We start from the raw sequence: 18665 nt of genomic DNA, 5'->3' as shown, positions 1-18665 counted from the left end.
AATAAATAAAATCTTTAAAAAAATAAAAGCAGTTAAAATATATAGTACAAATTTCACAATACAAAGCACACATATGAATTTTTTTAAGGATTTTATTTTTAAGTAATCTCTGCACCCAACGTGGGGCTCAAACCTGCAGCCCTGAGATCAAGAGTTGCATGCTCTACTGAGTGACCAGGTGCCCCTCCATGAAATTATAGTTCGAGCATTCTATGATGCCCAGTGGTTATCCGCTCTATGCTAGTTGGGCATGCTGTATGTGAACATACCCTCGTGTCCTTTCTATCCTCCAGGAACTTATATTGAAAAACTACTTCACAAAAAAATAAGCTAACATGACACACACTTGCACTTTTAGTGGAGTAATCGTTGCCATGGGTTCTAGTCAGATTCTTCTACTTCCTAGTTAAAGCACCTTGAGAAAATGTCTTTACCTCCCTAGACCTCAGTTTCCTCATCTGCAATGGTGACGTTAGGCCAGATGATTTTATCACCTAGCTTTAACCTCTGTGTTGTTGGTTTTTTTTTTTTTTTAAGATTTATTTATTTATTTGACAGAGAGAGACACAGCGAGAGAGGGAACACAAGCAGGGGGAGCGGGAGAGGGAGAAGCAGGCTTCCTGCTGAGCAGGGAGCCCGATCCAGGGCTCGATCCCAGGACCCTGGGGCCATGACCTGAGCCGAAGGCAGACGCTTAACGACTGAGCCACCCAGGCACCCTTAACCTCTGTGTTTTATATGTGAATATCTTCATCAATCAACAAACCGTGTCTGTGTCAACAATTTCTACATACGGCTTTGCAATAAAAAAAATCAATGGGAGTTTGTTTCCAAAGCCATCACTTAGGACAAAGGTCACATTAGAGTCAAAGCTGAAAAATCCCCAAGGAAGAATACACCAGAGACTGGTTTGAAAGATGATGGTTTCTCTGGCTGAATATCAAATGATGTAGGTGGCCTGCATTTAGGGGGTGGGTAGAATAAAAAATATGCACTTAAAAATTATTTTTATTTATCTATTTACTTATCTACCTATCTATTAAGTAATCTCTACGCCCAACGTGGAGCTCAAACTCACAACCCCGAGATCAAGAGTTGCATACTCTACTGACTGAGCCAGCCAGGCGTCCCTGCATTTTTTTAAAAAAGATTTATTTATTTATTTGAGAGAGAGAGAGCGTGCACCAGGAGCATGCACGGTGGGGGTGGGGGCAGAGAAGGGAAGGGAGAGAGGGAATCTTCAGCTGACTCCCCATGGAGTTCAGAGCCCAACCTGGGGCTGGATCCCAGGACCCTGAGATCATGACCTGAGCGGAAATAATCAAGATTTGGACACCCAACTGGACTGAGCCACCTGGGTGCCCCCACTGTTTTTTCTTCTTCTTCTTCTTTTTTTAAGATTTTATTTACTTATTTGACACAGAGAGAGGGAGAGAGATTGAAAGAGAGAGCATGAGCCAGGGGGAGAGGCAGAGGAAGAAGGAGAAGCAGACTTTTCACTGAGCAGGGAGCCTGACATGGTGCTCGATACAGGAACCCTGTGATCATGACTTGAGCCAAAGGCAACTGCCCAAGGACTGAGCCACCCAGGCGCCCCATGTTTCTTCTTTTTAAATATGCATTTTTAATATAGGATCATACTCATGCTTATATTAGAAAGGGACAAGATACCTGAGGCTCACTTTGGGCTCATTGAATGGATTGCCAGAGTTTGAATGATTGCAATCTTTACACTGTTGTTTCTCCCTTTCTTTTGTAGACCTTAATGTAGTTATAATTGAATTAATATGTTAATTTAAAATATTAAAGTCCATCAAAAGCCCTCAGACCTGCTGATCTCTGTGACCTCCAGGAGTAAGTCCAGTCAAAAACCAAAGCAGCTTACAGGTTTATGATTCTGCATCTCCAGATGGCAGAATCACCCCAGGATTTAAATCCAAGCCCAGGGGGCACCTGGGTGGCTCAGTTGTTAAGCTTCTGCCTTTGGCTTAGGTCATGATCCCAGGGTCCTGGGATCAAGGCCCACATCGGGCTCCCTGCGGGGCTCCCTGCTCAGTGGGAAGCCTGCCTCTCCCTCTCCCACTCCCCCTGCTTGTGTTCCCTCTTTTGCGGTCTCTCTGTCAAATAAATAAATAAAATCTTAAAAAAAAAATAAATAAATACAAGCCCAGACCAGAGAAATCCTTTCCTTCCTTTTTGCCATAGGACCAGGCTAGGTCTTTCAATTAATTATACTCTCTACAAATATTTACCAAATGCATTTCATATTCACTCACTGGGCCTGCATTTAAAGGGCAAGTAGAATAAAAAAATACACTTTTCTCAACATGGAATCATACTCACAACCATATATATATATTTTTTTCTGATGCTTTTCATTATCACAGAACACACCACCTGCAATGTGTGCGAAGAGGAAATGAGGGGTGGAGGGAGAGAGGTCAAAATGGGAAAGGCTGCATGGTCATTTCACTTCTTCTCTTTCTTCTTGTCCTTCTCATTCATAGCCAGGATCATCATGAGCTTTCTGAAGAGAGTAATGAAATCTAAGAAGAGGTCAACGCAGTGCCAGATATAATCCTTATCTCCATTTTCAGCCTTTTCAATAATGAGTTGAGTATCAAAAAGGACAAAGCCACACATGACCACCAGCCCCACATACAGGTTTGCCTGGAAAAGCCAAATGGAGCCAAAGAAAAGGTTCCCCAGGGAAGACAAGAGCATCAGGCTCGTGGCTGACGTCAAGACACCTCCCAGAAAGAGGTAGCTCCGGCGCCTGGCATACAGGGCGCTCAGGGTGAAGCAGGTGCAGATCATTGCTGTGCCCATGAAGGCGGGGGGAAGAATGTTGGGGTTGATGGCAACGCACAGCTCCAGAGCAGGGCCTAGGCCAACTCCTGTAAGGAAAGCAAATCCAGCAAGAAGTCCCAGTCTTTTTTGCTCAGGTTCATGGCTCTGAGGTGTTGTCATCAGCCAAATCATCAACCCCAGGGAGCCCAAGGCAGAGAGCAGGCCAGCCTGAAGGCAATGAGTGACCACGTGGACATAGGCCCCCACGGCCGCCACAAACATACAGAGGGCGAAACTGGCATAGACCTTCTTCAGGTGCTGCTGTGTCGAGGGGGTTATGTGGGAAAATTATAAGAGTGCATCAAGTTGATCTTCCGACCAAATATGTTCACGATGCCAGAGTCTGTGGGACACAGTCTCCGCTCGGCCTCCCAGGAACCTACACAGCTCTTCTAACACCGGATGTGCTTCTACTCACAACCATATTAAGAGAGGTACAAGAGACCTAAGGTGCTGGGGTTAGAAAGGTAAGTAAGACACGGACCCTGCCTCTCCTTGAGAAGAGGGGCAATGTTAAACAAAAAGATATAAGAAGGGCGCCTGGGTGGCTCAGTTGGTTAAGCGACTGCCTTCAGCTCAGGTCATGATCCCAGGGTCCTGGGATCGAGTCCCGCATCGGGTTCCCTGCTCTGCGGGGAGCCTGCTTCTCCCTCTCCCACTCCCCCTGCTTGTGTTCCCTCTCTCGCTGTGTCTCTCTCTGTCAAATAAATAAATAAAATCTTAAAAAAAAAAAGATATAAGAAACATGAGAAGATTTTGTAGAAGCCTGCATAAAGTTCCATAGGAAGAAGGGAGACTTGACTTGGACTGATTGTCCACAGGCAACAAATTATCCATTCCTCCATTCCTCCCTCCCTCTGTCTCTTCCTCCATCTATCCGTCCATTAAACAAATGTCTGTGGTTAGTTACTGTATCCAAAGCACTGTGCTAGAGGTTCCAAATGCAAAGAAAATAAAAACATATCCTTCTTGAGGGAGTGTTAACTTGGCCTAGGAGATGAAACAGGTAAGCATGGAATGTTAATAGTCTCTTCATGGGCCACTTCTTTGTGACAAGGCTAAATGGACTCTCTACCTTGGATTCTCTCTAACAGTAATCTTGTGAGGTAGACATAGTTATCCCCATTTTACCAGTTAGGAAATTGAGGTTCAGAAGTGTTAGTCATTTGCTGAGGGTCATGCAGTTGTGAATTATGGAACTGAGGCTCTAACACATTTATCTTATAACAAAGTTTGTGCTCCAAAGACTATGTGGATTCTGTGTGCCTTTTTGGGTTTAAATTGTCTTCACCACCTATCAACTGTATGACTTTGGGCAGGTTAGTTGACTTCTCTGAGCCTCAGGATCCTCATATAAAAATGAGGTTAATTGTATCTACTTCATAAGATTGGGGTGGAGATCTAACAAAACTCAGTTAAAGCATCTGTCCCAGTACCTGGCCTATCTTTCAAACTCAGTACATCTGGTGGCTAATATTATGCTGTCCTGTAGAGGTAGCAAGTGGTGAGTGCTATGGGAGTTGCAGATCAAACGTGTACACTTTCGGAAGAAGGAAAGGTCACTTCCAATTGGAGAGTGGGAGGGTGAGTAGATTAAAGCAGGATCAGGAAGAATTCAATTGGGAGTTTTCAAAAAAAGATAAGACTTGAACATTTAGACTTTAAATCTGAAGTAGAAGTCTCTGTGAGGAAGGCAGCAAGGAGCTTCTTGGTCCCTGTGGGAGGTGATAAACAATAGAAATGAAAGCAAATAAATTAGATAATTACAGAAAGTGGTAATTAAACAGGGTAATGGGAGAGAAAGTGAGGAGGAAGGGTAGGGGCTGGTGGGTCCCAGATAAGAAGGGAAGACTTGATTCAATCTCTAGGTAGAAGGCTGTTCATATGTATATTGACTGCTCTCTGTGAATGGATACTGAATATTGGCCCAAACTGACGGAAATGCAAATACTCTTAGAAAGGACTATTAGTAATGCAAATGTGAAAAACCTGTGATGTAAGCAGAACAACAACAAAACACCCCGATCAATCTTTGAATGAATCGATCCGTGAATGAAGACATTTACATCGTCACGATTTTGATGAGAGAAAAGACAATATATTTTTCTTCTCCTTAATTTGTCTTCTTTCCAGCTAGAACTAAGAAAGATTAGTTAAGGTCATCTTATTTTTATTGCTCATTTATTTAGTCACCTGTTCAACAAATATATTCCTGAGAGCTTACTCTGCACCAGGCGCTATGCCCTGCCTGGGGAATACTGTGTATGGTCTTTCCCAGAGTTCTCCTCTCTTGCTCCAGAGCTCCAGAGCTTTGGGAACCAGACTCAGGAGAACCCCAGGCAGGTTCTGACACATGACTGCAGACATGTTTTTGGATAGAGGCGGGAAAGGACCTGGTAATATCCAGGGCTGGGAGTGTGTCCTGAGATAATCTATTGGTGAGAAGACAAAGGACACTTGATTGAAGAGGTTTTGAAAAGATATTAATGTCCCGAAATTTTATTTGAATTGAAACAATTGTCTGCCTTTCACATTCCTCTGTGCACCTCATCTATGGCCCACCTCATCACTGCTCCTCTACCTGTCCTCAGCTTTTGCTGTCCAAATTTACCAAATGAATCTTCTCTTTCTTTCCACCGGTACCAACTCCTGCTGTTCTTCACAGCGTGTCTCTGGGCGCAGCCCCAAGCCTTGAGGGGCAGTCAATGGATTCTGAGTTGCTGCTCAAACACAGATCCCCATGGAAACCAAAGGACTGAGAAAACAAAAAGAGAGGAAGAGGCAGCCACTGCCTGACCTTTTATGCTCACCCTCCAAATTCTTTTCGCTCTTGGGCATGAAGGCAAGTGCTTATTTGTATAACGAGTGGAACGAAAGAACCTGACCCCTCCCCCGCACCCCAATTTCTTAAGAGCCTCTCTTCGCGCCGATAGTAAGTGAAAAGCGGTGGGACATCTCCACCTGGTGGTAGAAGTGCCAAATTACCACCAAGAAGAGTGTAATGAGGGACAGCCTGCAATGCAGGCTAGTAAGTAGCTGCAACAGCAAGAGGCTGCAAAGATCGAACGCGCAGGCGCCACTCCTAGGAAGGTGTTTAGCTGTGATGCATTTTGTACTTACTCCTTCTTACATATATTTTAAAAATAATTAAATATCATCTTTATGGTGATGACTCAGGGTGGTTTTTTTGTTGTTGTTGTTGTTTTTGCATCCAGTCCAAATATGTATATGGGGTCTAGTCTCTCGTCTCCGGACTCCATAGTAGATACTTCCTATTGGAATGTCTTGCCACCACAAATTCAGCATAATCCCGGAGTTGAAAGGTGCTCTTCTCTTGCTTTCCTTTGCCTTCTAGAGGGTAGCCTTTGACAGCTTACACAAAGAAATCAGAGGTTTATTCTACTGTCTCTTTGATGCATCCTCTCTGGTCCTTCCAGAGCAGTGATTCTTCCTGCGGCCACTAGTGATACCCCGCACCCTCGTTTCCCAGTAGGCTGTCACCCTTTCTCTTCAGGAGATGCAAGGACACAGGGATGGGCAGATCCATCGCTTTCCTCCTGCTTCTTGATTCCCTCAGCCTTCCCAAGATGATTATGCCAGAAGAACTGTGATGTTCTTAACTGGAAAATTAGGACAATTTCAGAAAGAAATTATGATGGTGGAGGGATAAAAATTGAACATCTAGGTAGCCTGCATTTTTCCTTTCACTGGGCAAAGAAAAGTACCTCAAGACTTGGATCTTCATGGGTCCTCCCCTCCATTCCTGACCTGCCAGTGGACTGAGTGAGGCTCTAGCTTCTGGAGTTTTTAAAAATTATTTATTTTTTAAAATTATTTTTTATTATAAAGATTTTAAGTAATCTCTACACCCAACGTGGGGCTCAAACTTACAACCCTGAGATCAAGAGCCACATGCTCCACCGACTGAGCCAGCCCGGTACCCCAACCTTCTAAAGTCTTTAAATCCAGTTTTTCACCAGTGAGAGCTGTGGGCTTGCTGGTTCCTCCACCTTGATCTATTAAGTAAACACATCTCTCAGGGTTATTTATTAATCATTATTAATTAATTGAATCAACACAATCTGAATCTATACTGAAAATATACTATTGTAACCGAACCCAGGTGAGTTTGCTCCTTGGTGTGTCATAGATACACCAGGTGGAGTTGTCACACCAAGTAAACTATTTGCAGCAAATAAGGAGATCACCAGGAATAACTTCCAAAGCAGTGACACCCAGAGCAAGGGTGAACAGGATCCTTTTATTTAGAGTTAGGGTGAATATTTAGATAAGGATGCCCTGACATCATATGTAGAGGAGGGCATAAGGCCAGGCATGACCCTTAAGGAAACATTCCGGTACATATGTTGTATATTATGTAAATGAGGCTTGTGCTCCTACGGGGTGGAGATTTTAGTATTATAATGAGCTAAAGGTAGTTGTAGATCATCTTAGAGGTCACTCCATTGTCCATCTGCATAGGCACGAGTTTTGGGTGTTACGCTCAAACTGGTCTGGGTGGTCTGGACAGTTTGGAGGACTTGCCAGGGTAGCTGTTATCACTTGAGGCGTGGTTCCTGTTTCCATTTGCCTGAGTTAAGAGATAAGCTGGAAAAGCAGAGCTTAAGGAAAACTGTGGGACACAGGCCAGTGAGTACAGGCCAGTGGGCAATAAAGGTCAGGTCTTGGGGTCTAGCTGGAGACACTATTTCCCTTTCAGCAAAGCTCTGGGCCTTATCCTGACTCAAGAAATGTATGACGCCTTCTTACTCTTCTGGGAGGGCGCGGTGGCATTGTAGAAACACCTTGTAACTTTAGTATCTGACTCTTAGTCACAGTGGGTGCCAGGCTGGACAAAAGTCTTGATTCAGAGTCTCTCTGAGGGGAAGGGTGTGGGATTGGTCTGAAAGAGTGGTTTGCGATTCCCACCCATGTATCAGCAGATCTAAGCCACACCTAATTATCTTCTTCCATAAAGTAGTTCTGCCCTCCAACCTTACCTCCCCTGTAGAAGGCGCTCCTGTTCTATTAATTAATCAGGCTTTACTTTCGCTTTCTTTCTTAAAAACAAAAACAAGGGTGCCTGGGTGCTCAGTCAGTTAAGCATCTGCCTTTGGCTGGGGTCATGATCCCTGCGTGCTGGGGTCATGATCCCTGCATCCTGGGGTCGAGCCCCGCATCTGGCTCCCTGCTCAGTGGGGGTCTGCTTCTCCCTCTCCCTCTATGCTCTCTCTCTCAAGTAAATAAACAAAATCTTAAAAAAAAAAAAAAAAAGAAATATTCCTTTGATTTCCACAGGCACTCCCTGGTCCAGATCTTTAGCACTTGACTCTGGAGAATCACCTTTAACCCACTTACCCCCATTTATTCACTTTCTGATTACCCTTCACCACCACCTTGGTTCCCTCTTCCATCCTACAAACTGTATCTTAAATGTCACTTGCATCACGTCCCTCCTCTGTCCCACATATCTTAGTGGCTCTCAAATTGCTACTACAATAGTAGTATTCACTCATTCCTGATGCCTCATTCTTACCAAATAGCCTTATCTCCCCCAGCCTGTTCCTCCCTCTGCAGCAATTTGGCCAGGCTCCTCCTGGGTCCCACATTCCCTCCCAACTCTCCCTCCTCATGTCCCTCCCTGACTCCTCCAGCCTCTGTGGGAAGCTGCAGTACCTTTAGTGTTCTGGCCATAATCTAACATGGAACATTTTTTTTTCGTTTTTTTTAAATACAAGGGTTGTTTTGTTTTGTTTTTTTAAGATTTTATTTATTCATTTGACACAGAGAGAGAGACAATGAGAGAGGGAACACAAGCAGGGGAAGCGGGAGAGGGAGAAGTAGACTCCCCACTGAGCAGGGAGCCCGATGTGGGGCTCGATCCCAGGACCCTGGGATCATGACCTGAGCTGAAGGCAGACGCCGTAACTGACTGAGCCACCCAGGCGCCCCTAACATGGAACATTTTCTGCTGCTTTTTACAATGTGTATTAGTTTTGTCTAACTAGTCATTCCAGTCAGAGGGGAGGTCAAGACTTCTCTGCACCTTCTACAATGCCACTTATCTGGGCACAGTGTTGAACACACTGTACGTTCTCAATTAACACTTTGCCCATTAGACTTTCTACTTGCAGGCAAGTCACCACTGACCTCTCCTTTCTCTGTATTGGCACAGCATGTTGTTATACCTGGATTATACCATTTATTATAGTTTACCCCCCCCTTTTTTTTTTAAAGATTTTATTTGTTTAAGAGAGAGGGAGAGAAAGAGCCAGAGCAGAAGCAGTGGGTAGGGGCAGAGAGAGAGAGAGAGAAACAGACTCCCTGCTGTGCAGAAAGCCTGATGTGGGGCTTGATCCCAGGATCCTGAGCCAAAGGCAAACACTTAACCAACTGAGCCACCCAGGTGCCCCTATTGTTTACCTTTTATCAAAGGTGGAGCCCACTATGGTGAGTATGGTGAGTGCTGTGAATTGTGTAAGACTGACGAATCACAGACCTGTACCCCTGAAACAAATAATACATTATATGTTAATAAAAAAAAAAGATGGAGCCCATACCTGTTTCTTGGACTGCATTGGGAGTTCCTCAGGCATAGAGACCACATTGCATTTGTTTTGCACTGTTCATAGCATTTAGCACAGTGCTATAGTAAGAAGAAGCTCAATACCTTTTTTCCTCAGCACGAGTATTTTTATATAATGGAGGGAAAACAGACCGCATATTTTTAAATTTTTTTATATTTTTAAAGGACTATATTTTTATTTTTAAAGATTTTTAATAAATTTTTTAAATTAAAAAAAATTTTTTTAAAGATCTATTTATTTATTTGAGAGAGAGAGAAAGAGAGACAGAGAAAGCCCAAACAGGGGGAGAGGCAGAGGCAGAGGGAGAGGGAGAAGCAGACTCCTCACTGAGCTGACAGCCCGACATACGGCTCGATCCCAGGATCTGGAGATCATGACCTGAGCCGAAGGCAGATGCTCAACCATCTGAACCACCCAGGTGCCCCAAGGCCTCATTTTTTTTTTTAAGATTTTATTTATTTATTTGACAGAGAGAGACAGCGAGAGAGGGAACACAAGCAGGGGGAGTGGGAGAGGGAGAAGCAGGCCTCCCGCTGATCAGGGAGCCCGATGGGGGGCTTGATCCCAGGACTCTGGGATCATGACCTGAGCCGAAGGCAGACGCTTAACCGACTGAGCCACCCAGGAGCCCTGACCACATATTTTTTAAGTAGGCTCCACACCCAAGGTGGGGCTTGAACTCATGACCCTGCGATCAAGAGCACATGCTCTACTGACTGAGCCAGCCAGGCACCCCTGAAGTCTTTTCTTTTCTTTCTTTCTTTTTTTTTTTTTTAATATTTTATTTTTTGACACAGAGAGACACAGCGAGACAGGGAACACAAGCAGGGGGAGTGGGAGAGGGAGAAGCAGGCTTCCCGCTGAGCAGGGAGCCAGATGTGGGGGCTCGATCCCAGGACCCTGGGATCATGACCTGAGCCGAAGGCAGTTGCTTAACCAACTGAGCCACCCAGGCACCCCTATATCCCTTACTCTATGCCAAGCACTATTCTAAGTGTTTTTGCTCATTTAACATTTTACAACAAGCTTATGAGCCAGGCTGGGACTAGGGGTGAGGCAAGAGAGCCATCTGAGGCACTGACTCAGGGTCACACACGTGCACATTTGTGCCCTAGCTGCTTCTCTTGCTCCACCCTAGACCTGGCCCTGCTTATGAAGAAGTTATTATCTACATCCATTTTTTCCAATGAGTAAACCGAGGCACTGAGAGATTAAGTAACTTGCCTAAAGTCACACAGGTGGCCAGTGGCAGAACTGGGATTTGAATCTTAGCAGTCCTAGAACCCAATCTGCTCTTACGTAGTCCCCTACACTTGTCTTTTAAAGTGTTAGGTTGGGGCATGTGACTCTTGATCTTGGGATTGTAAATTTGAGTTCCACATTGGGTGTAGAGATTATTTAAAATTAAATCTCTAGGGGCACCTGGGTGGTTCAGTCGGTTAAGCATCTGCCTTCGGCTCAGGTCATGACCCCAGAGTCCTGGGATCGAGTCCTGTATCAGGCTCCCTGCTCAGTGGGAAGCCTGCTTCTCCCTCTCCTTCTGACCCTCCCCTCTGCTCCTGCTCTCTCTCTAATGAATAAATAAAAAAATCTTTAAAAAAATAAAATCTTAAAAAAATTTTTTAAGGGCTAGGTTAATTTTAACCTAGTCAAATGTTCATATTATGGACACAATTAAATACAGTATAAACTGTGGATCCATATAGACTGGAAATATGTGCCTGAAGAGACTTGGAAAAGATAAATATATCATGGAACGTGGGCGTAACAAGGGGAGGCAGGCTGGCATGTGTCTGTGACTAAGGAAACAGACTTAAATTATGTGATTGCACAGTCATCTGCCTGAAGAAAAACTTCATAAACATAAGGGGGGTGGCCTTGGAGCCTAAGGGAAAGGGGTCAGCGATCAAGACTCTGAGGTACTCTCTGAAGAGAGGAGCTGTGGCTACTCACCAGGCTCCACCTGGATCTGGGTAAACAGGCCTGTTGTGGGCTGAGGTGGGTCCTATCCAAATTCATACATTGAAGCCCTAACCCCAATATCTGTATTTGGGAGATAGGGCCTTTAAGGAGAGAGCAACATTATTAATGACAGCCAGAGAGTGGAGACAGACGAAGTCATCATCAACCAGTGAAGGGATAAACAAAATGTGGCATAACCACACAAAGGAATATTATACAACCTTAAAAATCCTTAAAAAGGAATGGAATTCTGATACATGCTACAATGTGGATGAAGCCTAAAGACATTATGCTAAGTGGAAAATACTCAGGACAAATTATAGGATTCCACTTACATGAGGTACCTAGAATAGGCAAATTACTTAATTATATGACACAATTCTGTATATTTCTTTTTTTAAATTTCTTTTAAAAGATTTTATTTATTTATTTGACAGAGAGAGACACAGTGAGAGAGGGAACACAACAAGCAGGGGGAGTGGGAGAAGGAGAAGCAGGCTTCCCACAGAGCAGGGAGCCCGATGCGGGGTTCGATCCCAGGACCCTGGAATCATGACCTGAGCCAAAGGCAGATGCTTAACGACTGAGCCACCCAGGCGCCCCACAATTCTGTATATTTCAAGCCTTGACTTTCCTTTACCACCCCACATACTTTTTATTTCTAGGTAAATAGCTTTTCTTTTCTTTTCTTTTTTTAAAAGATTTTATTTATTTATTTGAGAGAGAGAGAATGAGAGAGAGCACATGAGAGAGGGGAGGGTCAGAGGGAGAAGCAGACTCCCTGCCGAGCTGGGAGCCCGATGCGGGACTCGATCCAGGGACTCCAGGATCATGACCTGAGCCGAAGGCAGTCGCTTAACCAACTGAGCCACCCAGGCGCCCCTCTTTTCTTTTTTTTTTTAAGATTTTATTTTTAAGTAATCTCAACACCCAGTGTGGGGTTTGAACTCACAACCCTGAGATCAAGGGTTGCATGCTCCACCGACTGAGCCAGCCAGCCACCCCTAGGTAAATAGGTCTTTACTTCAGTGTTCTATACCATAGTCTGGGAATAATGGTCCCTGCCCATTGGCCTGTGGTAGATCAGGTGGGCCCTGTATCACGTGAGAAGTTCTGGAACATGGAAGGAGGAGGCCCAGAAGAGCTAGAGGTCAGGCTGCTAATAGTCAACAAGCAGAGAAACAAAGACAGGGGCCCACCCCAGGAGAACGACATAGGTTGCCCAAGTCAGGCAAAGAGTTCTAGAGTGTGGTTCCAGGGCAAACATTCAGAAAAGAAAGCCATGGATGGAGGGAAGAGAGGTCTCTGAGTGTCAGTATCTTAAGTCATAATAGCCAGGAGGCTATTAGGGTAGTTGCCAACATCACTAGCCTCCTGTTTCTTCCTTCAGAGCTCAGGCCCTGCCCTTTTGCTTTACAGGCCCCTCAGGCCCTCCTCACTTCTTTCTTGCTGTTCTCTCTTTTCTGGAAAACTATGGACAGTATTTTCCCTAGAACCTTTGATTACTAGGCCCTCTGGTCAGAGAAGCTCAAGGCTACTTAGGGGGATTGGAGTCTGGGAGAGAGCATAGGCAGTGGAAGTTGTCTTGTTGCTCGTGCTGACTCCAAACTGGTGGAGGGGTTTTTGCTGTTGTAGTTGTAATGTGTCCTTCAGAGCTGCCTAGCTCTTCCGTGGAGGGAACAGGGACCCCTTCTCTTTATACCTTTTGGCAAAGAGAGGTCCAGGGAGTGGAGACAAAGTGGCTTTGGAGGTCCAGCATCCAGCCTCTTTCCCTTTGCTTCTCTTCACATTTCAGACTGTGTGAGGCCTTCTATCCACAGGAAACATCTGTTCTTTTTTTTATTATTAAGTTTTAATTTTAATTCCAGGATAGTTAACATACAGTGTTACATTAGTTTCAGGTGTACAATATAGTGATTCAGCAGGAATATTCTGCTCTTGATGTTTAGTTTCATTAAATGGAGCATAGAAAGACGTCTGCTTTGGATGTCAGGCCAGTCTCAGCATCTTGCAGCATCAGAAAGTGATGGGTCAGTACCCAAGTTACTCAGCCCCATCCCGTCCAGCCCCAACCCCCTACAGCTAGGTGCTGTAACAACACAGCCTAAGAGGAGAGAGGCTCCAAAACCTCTCCGGGCACAGAATCGCCAGGACCTAACTCTTCAGGAGGGTCAGCCCACAGCTGGGTAAAGGAGCATACATAGGGTGGAGACTGGGTATGTGGTGTGTTTCACTGGAGGGGGAGAGGCAGCTGTGGTGACCATTTGTTGGCTCCAGAGAGAAGAGTGGGAAAATAGGAGTGTGGGAGGGGTCAAGTGAGGCTCTTACAAGTAAGGCAGACTAAACACAAGAGAAAGGGGAGGTTGGTGAAGCTTTCCTTTTGTACAGACATGAAGTAGGTTTCCAATGGAAGGGCTTCGTATTTGTGGCTAATATAGGGGCCAGTAGATTAAACTAAATTGAACCTGAGCAGAGACTTTTCCTTGGCTCCAAAAGTTCTAAGGTTTGTGTTCAGCTCCACGATGTTGTATGACTGTGGGCAATTCATTTAACCTGTTTGAAAAGTCAGTTATTAAAAACGGGGTTACTAAAATAACTGCCTTACCTCACAGAGAGGGTAATGACCTTGTATAAATGGGAGGTCTTTGTAAACTCTAGAGCCTTGTTATTTGAAGTTTGGTCTATGGACCAACAGCATCAAAGTTACCCAGAAGCTTGTTAGAAATGAAAATTTCAGGTCCCATTCCAAATATATGGAACCACAATCTGCATTTTAACAAGATCCCCAGATATTTATATGCATATTAAACTTTTAAAAGCATCACTATAAAATACTCTATAAATTAGTTTACTGCTTGAGGGAGAACCAAATATCACTTGGGGTTCAATTTTGCTCTCTTATAAAAGACCATAAGGGAGTGGGAGGTGCCCACCTCTTTGAGCAACAGATCCCTCTACCCCAATTTCTTTAATAAGTATAGTGTTAAGAAGGATGATTTTTTTAAAAAGATTTTTTTTATTTATTTGAGAGAGAGAGCTTGTGTGTGTGTGAGAGAGAGAGAGCACGAGCCGGGGGAAGGAGGAGGGGGAGAAGGAGAAGCAGACTCTGCTGAGCATGGAGCCTGATGTGGGGCTCAATCCCAGGACCCTGGGATCATGACCCAAGCTGAAGGCAGAAGCTTAACTGACTGAGCCACCCAGGTGCCCCTTAAGAAGGATGATTAAGAATGTCCTAGAAGGAACTAGAGGGTATTAGGCTAAGTGAAATAAGTCAGTCAGAGAAAGAGAAATACTATATGATTTCACTTATATGTGGAATTTAAGAAACAAAACAAATGAACATAGGGGAAGGGAAGGAAAAATAAAATAAGATGAAAATAGAGAGGGAGGTAAACCATAAGAGATGCTGAACTCTAGGGAACAAACTGAGGATTGCTGGAGGGGAGGTGGGTGGGGGGTTGGGGTAACTGGATGATGGGCATTAAGGAGGACACGTGATGTAATGAGCACTGGGTGTTACATGCAACTGATGAATCACTAAATTCTACTCCTGAAACTAATAATACAGTATACATTAACAAAATTGAATTTAAATAAATAATTAAGGAAAAAAAAAAAAAGAATGCCCTGGGCCTAGCAGTGGGATAGGAGGAAATGAAGGAAGGAAGACCCGGAGAGAAGAGAAAGAAGATGAACATTGGAAGGAGGATCACCTAAAATGATTTTCTGGGATGAGTGCAGGGGAGTGTTCTCAGAGACAAGTAGAGAGCATCTGTAAAGCTGTGGGGGGGTGGGGGAGGCTTTGAGTGCACGAGATTTGGTGTTCTGGGCTAGGAGACAGGTTTCTCTTTTTTGCTACCTGTTCCCTTTTTCTCAAAGAAAATGTGCTTCTGACATGGATACTCCTCTTGCTTCTCCTGATGGACCAGCCGGGCTTCTCTGAGGCCCACAGCTTCCTTCGTCAGCATGCTGACAGGCTCAAAGCCAAGCTCACTGCCAAGTACAAATGTTGCAATGATGAAGGCTCCAGGGCTGCCTGCTGAGAAGAGCTGTAAGAGTGTGTGTTCCCCATCACAAGGCACCTCTGCGAGGGCCCGACTGTGAGATGTGAGAGGAAGCCTGACTTTTACAGGTGCCCGTTCAGCATCTTCTAAGCCACTCAATGCCATCTCTAGCCAGAGGTTTGCCCCCGCACCATCACTACCTTGGCATTACCTTCTGGAGGGATGTGAGCATGGTCTGTGTGGGGAAACAGCCAATTTGCTTGGAAGAATAGTCTCTGTACCCTCTCAGCAAGGGTGTGGGCTTGTGCTGCTCCACGCCCCTCCCCCCATTCCCACTCAGTCCTGGCTGGGTTGGATCCTCCTGCAGAGCCTGGAGTGCCTCACTGTTCCCTAGGTCCTAGCCCCTGACCCCTACTTTCACCATCTGTCCTGTGGATATCTGTTAGGGGTAGAGGGGAGCTGGGCTTGTCATGAGCCCCCTTTGGGACCATTGGTGCTTGTCTTAATTTGCCTTGTCCTGCCTGGAGACAGCGTGTTGATGCGAAATACTTTCCTGAGGTTTGGCCCCTTTTCTCCTTAAGATCTCACTCCCTAGGTCGGAAGAGAAGGTCAGAGGGAGGTTTGTGAGCCTGGTGTAGGCAGTTATACCCCAAGGATCTGCTGAGCCCATGAGCCCATTTTCCCACCTGCTTCTTCTTTTTTTTTTTTTTTTTAAGATTTTATTTATTTATTTGAGAGAGAGTGAGAGAAAGAGTGAGAGAACACAAGCAGGGGTGCGGCAGGCAGAGGGAGAAGCAGGCTTCCCACAGAGCAGGGAGCTCGATGCGGGGCTCGATCCCAGGATCCTGGGATCATGACCTGAGCTGAAGGCAGACGCTTAACCGACTGAGCCACCCAGGCGCCCCCACCTGCTGCTTTAATAAAACTCTCAAGGGCACTGACCGTGAATGGCTCTGAGTGTTTGGGTTGCTGCAACCTTCTCATCTGAGGGCAGGGACAGGGGGCAGTAACAGAGAGGGGATGCTGGGGAAACCTTCCTTTATAGAAACAAATCCCAAAGCTGTCAAAAACAGCGGTGGGTAGGAGTCTCTCTGTCAGGAGATGGGAACGACATGGACCCACTCCAAGTGGCACGGTCCCTTCTCAGACACCTCTCCTGCTGCCACAGCCCCTCTAAGCTGTGCTGCTTTGAAGACCTGTCTTGTGGCTGAGCAGAAGATGCAAAGAAGTGTTGAAAAGACCAAACTGGTTACTAACAGAACAGGAAAATTAACCCAGAGGATATAATTAGCATAAAGCTTACAAAGTACAGATTCTCTAAGTTGTTCCATTCTACTGAGATACTTAAACTCTGGTCCAAAGGGATGAGGAAAAATACCCAACACATCTACTGAACATCCTCAGCATGCCAGAAACGTGTTCTACATGGGGGCGACTATACTGTGGAAGGGGCAGGAAAGGTGAGTGAGGACGGAAGATGTTTGCCCTGTATTTTATCTCCTCTAAAGAGCTTTCAGCTTTTAGAATCAATTCCTTTCTACCTCAGTGTAACATTCAAAATGTTTATCCTATCATTTCTACATTGTGTGGTCTTTTGGTTACTAGAGTTCTCACAAGGAAATTGGCAAGGAAAAATTTAGGTCCCATGAGTTCATTTTTTTTTTATTATTCATTCATTTATTTATTTTTTAAATAATCTCTACATCCAATGTGGGGCTCAAACTCATGACCCTGAGCTCAAGAGTTGCACACTACACCTACTGAGCCAGGCAGGAGCACCCCCATGAGTTCATTTTTAAATTTCAGCCTAAGGAGGGCAGAGTCTTTGCTGTTTGGCTCACTTTCTTTTGTCCTTTAAGTAGCAATTGCTTTTCTTTTTTTTTTTTTTTAGAGATTTTATTTATTTATTTGAGAGAGAGAGAATGAGAGACAGAGAGCATGAGAGGGAGGAGGGTCAGAGGGAGAAGCAGACTCCCTGCCGAGCAGGGAGCCCGATGCGGGACTCGATCCTGGGACTCCAGGATCATGACCTGAGCCGAAGGCAGTCGCCCAACCAACCGAGCCACCCAGGCGCCCCGCAATTGCTTTTCTATAAGAGGAAAAATAAATCTAGATTCTTATTGCACACTATATGCAAAAATAAATTTCAGATGAAATAAAGATAAAAAAACAAAAAAACTATAAAAATGTTAGAAGAAAATTTAGGACACTAGAAAATCTTGGGGTTGGGATAAGCTTACAGAGAAGCCCAGAATCCATAAAGAAAAACATTACTGCACAAAAATAAAAATTTTGGAATGAAAAGAAGACAGAATAAACATGAACAAATGGTACATTTGGAAGAAAATATTTGTACTCATACGAAGAGATGACTTTTTAATATACAAAGATCTCTTATGAATTGATAGGAAAAAGTCAACAACTCAATAGAAAAATAGGCACATGATATAAACAAATGATAGAAAAAGAATTCTGAATGGTAAGTAAATATAATAAAGGATACTCAATTTCTCTATTAGTCAGAGAAATTAAAACAAAATGAGCTGCCCAACAGACTGGCAAAAATTAGTTGATATGATCTAGTATAGGTGAGAATGGGCATTTATTCATATACACACAAACACACACATTATATATTATATATCGTTGGTATATACAATATATTATTATATTGTATTTATTCAACACAATGAATTAGGAGCATGAATTGTTACAACTTTGAGGGGCAGTAACACCTTAATATCTTCTAATATTAAAAGTATTGTATTATTGTATTATAATAATATTGTATTATAATAATAAAAACTTGCTGGGACGCCTGGGTGGCTCAGTCATTAAGCGTCTGCCTTCGGCTCAGGTCATGATCCCAGGGTCCTGGGATCGAGCCCCGCCTCGGGCTCCCTGCTCCGCGGGAAGCCTGCTTCTCCCTCTCCCACTCCCCCTGCTTGTGTTCCCTCTCTCGCTGTGTCTCTCTCTGTCAAATAAATAAATAAAATCTTAAAAAAAAATAATAGTAAAAACTTGCTAAGAGACTAGATCTTAATTATTCTAACCACTAAAGATAAATGATAATTATGTGACATTATAGAGGGGCTAATTATTACTGCAATGGCAATCATATAATATATAAATATATCAAATCAATATGTTGTACACCTAAAATTTACACAACATTATATATGAACTATATTTCAGTTACCTGTCCCCCCCAGCCTCCCCCAAAACCCATATGTATTAATGATGGTTATATGAGTGTTCTGTG

General features: G+C 44.2%; 1 pseudogene across 1 annotated transcript; it reads right to left on the bottom strand.

The window, feature by feature from the left end:
- Positions 1–2364: 2364 nt before the first annotated feature.
- On the bottom strand, positions 2365–15568 carry LOC110585510 (annotated as a pseudogene). The gene is made up of 2 exons (XR_002480627.1): positions 15259–15568; positions 2365–3193 (listed from the first exon to the last, which is right to left on the bottom strand). The product of XR_002480627.1 is annotated as a bax inhibitor 1-like (transcript).
- Positions 15569–18665: the final 3097 nt, after the last annotated feature.

Source organism: Neomonachus schauinslandi, chromosome 9 (assembly GCF_002201575.2).
Source record: "Neomonachus schauinslandi chromosome 9, ASM220157v2, whole genome shotgun sequence".
NCBI lineage: Eukaryota > Metazoa > Chordata > Mammalia > Carnivora > Phocidae > Neomonachus > Neomonachus schauinslandi.
Note: the sequence above shows the minus strand (reverse complement) of the source record. Positions and strands in the feature narration are given on the sequence as shown.